This window comes from Mus caroli, chromosome 13, assembly GCF_900094665.2.
Source record: "Mus caroli chromosome 13, CAROLI_EIJ_v1.1, whole genome shotgun sequence".
Classification (NCBI taxonomy): domain Eukaryota; kingdom Metazoa; phylum Chordata; class Mammalia; order Rodentia; family Muridae; genus Mus; species Mus caroli.
The window spans coordinates 30,727,304-30,736,104 of NC_034582.1; positions in this window are offsets into that span (position 1 = coordinate 30,727,304).

Below are 8,801 nucleotides of genomic sequence, written 5' to 3' on the forward strand. Positions count from 1 at the left end.
TGCTGAAAGGACCCTGATATAGCTGTCTCTTGTGAGACTATGCTGGGGCCTAGCAAACACAGAAGTGGATGCTCACAGTCAGCTATTGGATAGGACACAGGGCCCCCAATGGAGAAGCTAGAGAAAGTACCCAAGGAGCTAAAGGGGTTTGCAAACCTGTAAGTAAAACAACAATATGAATTAATCAATACCCCCAGAGCTTGTGTCTCTAGCTGCATATGTAGCAGAAGATAGCCTAGTCGCCCATCAATGGGAAGAGATGTCCCTTGGTCTTGCAAACTTTATATGCCCCAGTACGGGGGAACGCCAGGGCCAAAAAGTGGGAGTGGGGAGGGGAAAGGAGTGAGAGGGAGGGTCTCAGGGACTTTTGGGATAGCATTTGAAATGTAAATGAAGAAATTACCTAATTAAAAAAAATAAATTAAAAAAAAAAAAAAAAGGTAGCTGAGCAACAGGAGAAGCAAATCAGTAAGTACATTCTTGGTTTGGTTCTTGCCTCCATATTTCTGCCAAGAGTTCCAGACTTGGCTTCCCTCAATGATGGACTGTTACCTAGAAGACAAATAAACCATTTTCTTCCCAGGTTCGTTTGGCAATTGTTTTAGCGAGCACCTTTATATACCTCTCAAGAAAGGAGGTGTGTCAAAGTGGAAATAAATGAGGCTAGAATAAAATATCTTTTCATTGTATTTCTAATATCCAACAGTTGGCATAAAGTAATGGTAACTGCAATGCCTTAGATCATAATAACATGGGTAAGCACAGAAAGTGGCAGCAAGCTCTAAGGAGTGAAACAGTAGCACTCCCTCTGATATCCTGCATCACTCATGACACAGTAGGGTGACATATGAAAGCCAGCTTAAATTGGTTGTGAATACATACTGCGAACTCTTGGGAAACATGCTAAACATTTTCAAGTATCATTGGTATGATAAAAGAGCCTAGAAAATAAAATCTCATAAAATATTCAATTAAAATCATAAGCAGAAAAAGAAGGAAAGGAAAAGAACATAAGGATATGTAGTTAGGAAAAATAACAAAGATTAATAATTACTTTAAGTATAAATGGTCTAAATACAACAAACAAAAGACAAAGGGTGCCATAGTGAATTCAAAAATTAAGATCTGACTATGTACATTTGCAAGAAACCCATTTAATTTTCAAAAACATTTTCTCAAGGTATATATTGTTTGTTTTGAATACCCCTCCCTACTCTCCCCCTACTCTCCATTTTCAAAAATCTCTCTTGTTCTTTTGACAATTTCACCTCCATTTTTGTTAAATTTGTACATATCTGATTTTATGTGGCTACCTAAAATCTAGGAATCAAAAATAAGAGAAAACATCTAGCATGTGTCTTTCTGAGATTGGCAGATCTCTAGTTGAATCTACAAGAAACCCACTATATATGCACATACATACATATGTATGCACATACATACATACACATATACCTACACATACATTTTAAATAAAATCTACCCAACTAGATTGACAATTCTCCTCATTAGAGGCATACTATCTAACAAAAACCCCAATCTCCCTCAAAAAACAAACAAACAAACAAAAAACAACCTTTTGAGTTATTCTTCAGAGAAGTAGAAGAAATGCCCAAACCATTATGGGCCATTGTTGTCCCCTTGGTTGCCTGTCAGAGGTTAGAGGTGAGTCTCTATTGCTGAAGATACATGCACTTTGAACCCAGGGCCATGAGGATTGAAGCTAGATCTGACCTGAAAGCCTCATTCTTGAGCTTAGCTTTCATGATACCCAAAGATGCCACGTAAGCTTCCAAGGAAGGGAAGCAAGCAGTAGGCCTATCTAGCTACAATGTCTATGAATCACAATAATCACCATCTTGCCATGATATTAAAAGGATGAAATAGTGGCACCCACTAATTAGACTTAAGATGTACTCAAGAGTAAAATCGTACCTGACACTGGAGACCTAGTCAACTATCAGGGGCAAGTGAGGAGGACCTTGGAGAAAATTCTGTGACTGGTACCTTACCAAACTAGCATAATTCCCAGTTGCATTTAAATGTTTGCCTCTATAATGCATGTGGCTCCCATCTCTCACCTAAGATGCTCCTCTTTGCAGCAGACAGAGACCATGACAGAAGAGCACAACTGATAAAATGAAGAGAACCCCTTACCACGTGTTGTTCAGCCACAATGAATACAACCTATCTCTTGCACCTAAGGCTCAGAAACATCTCAGAAAAAGAGGTCAAAAGATTCTAAGAGCCAGAAGAATGGGAGATCTTCTGTAAAACTGAGTCTCCTCGAAATGACAGGGCAGCTAGACCCAAGAAGGCTCAACAACACAGCTGCTAAGAAAGACTGGAACCAGGACAATATCAATAGTCATGCTAACATGGTAGTAGACAATCTCACCCAGACTCCAACCCTAGATAAAGAACAACAGGCAACTAAAGAATGTTAAGACTAGGAGATATAATCTTCCTCTGGGAAGAGCCCCCCAATTAGTTATCTAATACCAAGTGGTCACCCATGAAGTTGTATACATACAAGTAACATTATATAGACTGAGTAGATTGTGTTGATATATTTAGAAACACACCCATACACCCTCTACCACCACCAACAACAACACCACCACCACCACCACCACCACCACCAACAACAACAACAACAACAACAACAATTAAAAAGAGAAAACAAATTTGAGAGATAGCTGACAAAAATCAGGAGATGGCTCAGTGGATGAGATCACTGGCTGCTCTTCCAGAGGCTCAGGTTTTGCTTCTCAACACTCACATGGTTGCTCATGACTATCTGGAACTCCAGTCCCAGAAGATTCAACACCCCTTTCTGGCATCCTTAGGCCTTGTGTGCATCTGTTAATCAGACATATATGTTGGTAAAACACACTAATACATAAAAATAAATAATATAGACTTTTTAAAAAGAATTCAAAGCATCTGTATTTAGTTCAGACAAAAAGCAGCATTACAGAGTAATAAAGGGGCCAGTTGTCAAAGATAACAGCAATCCTTGATGCATACAGGGCCAAGTAGTGTTTAAAAATATGTGAATTAGAACCACAAGATATGAGAGTTGCAGACCAAAACTCCATCAATGTGTAATTAACAGACATGGTGGCAGAAATTCAGTAAGGATATAGATAGCTCAGCTTCACTACCAATTAACTAAACCTTATTAACATTTGTCTACTACTTCACACAAGAGCAGAATATACATTCTTAAGTTCACATAAAACATATACCAAGGTAGACCACCTCCTGGATCACAAATCCCTAAGATCATTAAAATAATAGCAACCATGCAAAATATTTTTTCAAACTACAGTGAATTGATCTACAAGTCAATAGCAGAAAAGTAGCTGGAACTGGCCAAACTATTTGGATATTATAATCTTAAAATAAATGTTAAATACTTTAAATTAAGTGAGTCAAATATGTGGAGTGTAGACTGAAATCCATGCCTAGAGGGGAATTCATAGCATTGGGAACATATATAAGACAAAAGAAAGACATGAAATAAGCAGTCTGCATTTCCACCTAGGAGGCTAGAGAGAAAATAAATGCAATGTGAGCCTAAGGGAAAAAAAAAGAAAAAGAAGAAAGAAAAAGAAGAAAGAAAAAGAAAAAGGAAAAGGAAAGGGAAAAGGAAAAGGAAAAGGAAAAGGAAAAGGAAAAGAAAAAGAAAAAGAAAAAGAAAAAGAAAAAGAAAAAGAAAGAGAAAAAGAAAAAGGAAAAGAAAAAGAAAAAAAGAAAAGGGAAAAAGGGAAAAGGAAAAGAAAATTCAGGGCATCAATTAATAAAACTGAAAACCGATGATTTATAGAGAAATTTATCCAAATCAAACCTGGTTCATAAGATCAATATAGTTTATAAACCTCTAGCCATCTAATCAATAACAAAAAGAGATAATACAATATAATAATTGTGAAAGAGGCCTCATCACTACCACCCCACAGACATTTTAAAAGACAGTAAAGAAATGTCATAAAACTTTATGTTAACAATTCAAAACAAATGAAACAGATAATTTCTTTGAAAGACACAATCTGTCAAACTCATATATAGGTGGATGACATGAATAGGTTCATGTTTATTACAGAAATGAATTAACAATTAATAATCTCTGAAAGGAAGCTGGAGGCATAGAAAAAAACAGGCCCACATGACTCCAGTGGAGAATTCTACCACATATTAAAGGGGGAAACATTGTACCAATTTTTCTAGTGGGTTTCAGATAATACAAGTTTAAAAAAGAAAAAAAAACACTCTTTTCTAATTCATTCTACAAGGTAAACACCATCCTAATGATAAAATTAGAAAAGAATATAAGAAAAGAAAACTATGGGCTAATATCTCTCATGATCCAAGATGAAAAAAGCCTTAAAACAGCATATTATCATATAGATGTAATAACACACCATATTATCACATAAATGTAATAACAGCATATTTTCATATAGACCTAATATGCTTGCAAAGAGTTATGGCTCATGACCAAGTGGATTTATTCCAGATATACAGGCTGGTTTAACACTTGAAATTTGTTTTTGTTAGTTAGTTAGTTAGTTAGTTAGTTAGTTAGTTAGTTACTTAGTTAGTTACTTAGTTAGTTACTTAGTTACTTAGTTATTTAGTTACTTAATTTATTTGTTTTTCAAAACAGAGTTTCTTTGTATAGCTCTGGCTGTTGTGGAACTCATTCTGTAGACCAGGCTAGCCTTGAACTCCTCTCAAATGCTAGGATTAAAGGCGTGTGCCATCAGCACCCTGCAAAACACTTGAAACTTAAATCATCTCACCATCTCATTGGCAGGCTAAGAAATAAAATAACATGATAGCAATAGATGCAAAAATTATTTTTAAGTGTAACATGTTATTTTTAAAGTGTAACATGATATTTTTAAAGTGTAACATGTTAACATACATGTTAATGTAACATGATAATGTACATGTTAATGTCTGCAACACAGGATGACAGCTGTTCTCAACATAATAACATTTACAAGAATTTCAGGTTCCAATCACATTTAATGATTAAAAAGAGGTTCTCTCTCTGCAAATTCACAGTCAGAACAAGGTGTCTCACTGACCACTCCTACTCAACATTGTATCAGAAATCAGTAGAAGAATAAATCAAGGATAAAAGGCAAATAGATTAAAATGGAATAAATTCCAAAGAATTGACCAAACCCTTCTGAAACATATCAATAATAAGATTAAGATTACAAGATAGTTTTTACATGAAAGTTAAATAACTTCTTATATTCTATCTATGGACAATTGGAATTTGACATCCTCAACACAATATCACTCATATAACCCAAAATGAAATCTTAGGAACAAATCTTATAAACAATTTGCAGGAATTCCTGTGAGCTGAGGAAAAAGTGTAAGCCTCTGATGATCTGACCAAACGGAGAAGCGTTCTCTGTCCACGGACAGGAAACTTCTATCCTGTTAAGGTGTCAGAGCCATGCCTAATTGATCTATAAAAGCAACACAATCCCAGAGAGAATTTCAGCTTGTTCCTTATTTTAAAAAATGCTTATATGAAAAAGTAACAAACCTAGAATAATCAAAATAATACTAAAGGAGAAAGTTAGAATTACTGTTATTTGACTTTAAACAGTCCAAGGCTACTGTAATTAAGGCAATAGGATACTGGCAGAAAATGGATCATCTGATCAGTGAAACAGAATTGAGCCCAGGAAGAGACTCTAACAAATATCATCAAAGGTACAAAGGTAATTCAATGGGAGAAAGGATTCTTTTTAACCAACAATATTGCTGAGATGGCTAGACATTTACTTTTAAAATGGGAGATATTTGTTAGAATAGGAGCCTGTCCTTTGTGACTAGATACCTGCCATTTTTCTTCAATGTCACTTAACAGTACTATTGAAACTCAAAGCTCCCAAGGTTTGAATTGCTGGTATTAGAGATTTCCCTAGGAGCAATTTTGGAAAGAACAAAAACAGGAAGTAGGCAGTGGACACTAGTTGTTTTGCTCTGTCTAAGTGGGATGTCTGGGTAGGTGAGCCATGCAGAAAATGGGACACTAGGTATCCTGCCAAGTCTTACTTTTGCCCATGTTGCTATCTCCTGATAACATCTTCATGACTCCACTAATGCTTGCACCCTACAAAGTTCTCTCCCTAGTAACTTGGTGTTACTCCAACTCAATCTTGCCCTACTGGACTTCACTCAATTTCTCCTTGACCCAGGCCTAACCACTGGCCCGCTTTCTGGAGACCATAGTGGGCCTTTGGCATTTAGGTTAATTACACTCATCTATGTGACCTTTTCTTCAAAAAAATCCTTTCCCATACTTGGCTTTAATAGAACATCAAATAGAGAAGAAAAAGGCTACACAAAGTGTGCCTGTTTACCTACCCACATAATTGTATTTCCTTCCAGAAGCAGCAGGCTGACACAGACAGTGCCTGCTGTCATTCTGATTCCTTTAGTACTGAGGTCATGAATAGTAAAATATGCAAATTGCCCAATCTTGTCCTTCCAGTTGGTCAATAATCTACTACCAAACGCAGCCTCCCTGAAGCATTGTGGTCCACCCCTGGTGAGTAGAAGAGGTTTCTCAACCTTAACCAAGTCTGCATTGTATCTCTGCAGACTAGCCTGTTCTTTGAAATCCAGACTGCTGCCCAAACAGCATTTTGGTAGGATGATCCCCAGTTGTGAGTTTACTCCTTAGGCTCTCAGAGAAGAAATTCTGTATTTGCCCAGGCTACAACAAGGAAGTAGAAAGTCAGTGTCCCATTTAGCATTTGTATTAGGTACCCTCTCTTCTCCAGAAGTGGATTGCAGTCTATTATTTGCATTTATAAACTAAGGAACCAGAACACAGTTGTTAGTTTTTTCTCTTTCAAAAGAGAAAGAGGAAAAAAAAAAAAAGATCTCCGTGACCCTTTGGCTGATGTGACTAACCAGAAAGGCTGAATGCTAGGTAAAGTTTAAAGTTGTGGTCCCTTTCATCACCAAGCAGCTTTTGAAGCTAGGGAACTAAGCCTTCTTGAAAGAGTAAAGGTCCCTCAGTGAGGTCTGCTTGATGGCTTGAAGGCTGAAACTTTGTAGTCCTGCAAATGATGCATTTTTCATTTGCACAGTTCTGGGACCGACAGTAGAGTATTCTGACAGTGTGCAGGCTCAAAGCTTGGGAACACACTAACTGTCTATGGTGGTCCTACTTGTTAAGGCCCAAATGAGGCCAGAGGGTTTGGCATGTTTTGTGTTTCTAACATGTGAAACTCCTCCCATCCCGATTATAAAATGATGTCTCATTAGAGTCAGATTGAGTGGGTCAGCCCACTCTGGCCTCCCTCTGTGTCATCCTCAGGGCCTGGACACCTGCGAGTAGAGAAACAAGTCCCACCTGAGGGGACATTCCCTTTGTGGGTCACTGTCTTACTAAGTGAATCAACTCATAGCTGTTTATAACAGGAGTCTAAGCAAGCTATGCATTTCCTAGTGGGACCGGAGTCTTCTCAAGGCACCAAGAAGAGACATGGAAAAAAAAGATGGCCACATGGAGGCCTGTCCTCTTGTAGAAGCAAGCCTCACAAATTCTATCCTGAACATACTGTCTCTTTGAAAGTGGCAAAATCTCATAAAACAAGAATTATCATAGACAATGCATGATAAAAGTGTGTCTGAATAGCTGAGGCCTTTATCTGATGGTGCTACGGAGATGAAGTTTTTGGAAGGACACAGTCCAGGACAGCTATCCACTCAAGCACAGATGTGGACAACTCAGGCCCCACACATCACCAGTAAGGCTTCTTCAGTCAGCTTCCTCCCTTTCTTGAGGTTCTTGGCCTTGCTTTGGGATTGCCTTGGGTTTGTTTGTTTGTCCCCCCGCCCCCCGCCCCCATAATTCAGATGTCTGAGGCTCTAGGGCTTTATATTTCAGAAAAGTGTTCTTGTTTCAACTGAAACTTGAGTCAAATTTGCATGATACCTAAATATATCTAACTGTTAAAGAAAATAGTATCCCTCTCAGAAGGGAGATAGGGTCCCGAGCACCTGGGAAATGCTATAGTGGAGTGGAGGTCAAGGTGGTGGTGGGATTGTACATTCTGGTTGATATCCCTATGGTGAAGACACTGCCAAGTTCAGTGGTGAGTGCTGAATGAATGGACCAATTTCTGAGGACAGAGCATTTCCCACCCCTGGGACATGGTAGCTTCTATTTAATAAACAGCATCTTCTGATAAGGTAGATAAGAAAAGGGAGGACCATTGGTAGAGATAGTAAAATATTTCTGTCACCATCATGCATGCTGTATCCCACTCACTACCTAAGCATGGCCAAGAACAGGGTGGTGTTGATTCTCCTCAACACTCTTTCTGCAGGGCTGAGATTCTTCATGTCAGATGTCAGTTAATCCAAGGCCTTGTGTCTCAAAGTATGGATTCAGGGTGCTACAGGGTAGAAATGACCCAGGGTCCCATCTAACCCTGGTGAATTAGACACTTCAGGTCAGCAGTTCTGTAGAAAAACTACAGTGTCAGCATCATGCAAGATACTCAGGGTTGTGCTCCTGACCTCGTAAATCAAACATTCTAGGCTTGGAATCTAAATCTGTTTTAATAAGCTTTCCAGGGAACTCAGGCAGAACATTGGTTAAGATAAAGTCTTGGCAGGTTTAGAGGGTTCCCCAGTATTTACTACCTCGATACATAGATAAAAGGTCAAAAGGAAAAAGGAAGAAACAGATGGAAAGCCTATAAGTCGACAACACCTGAAGCAGCCATGTGTGGATCAGTCTCCAAGAT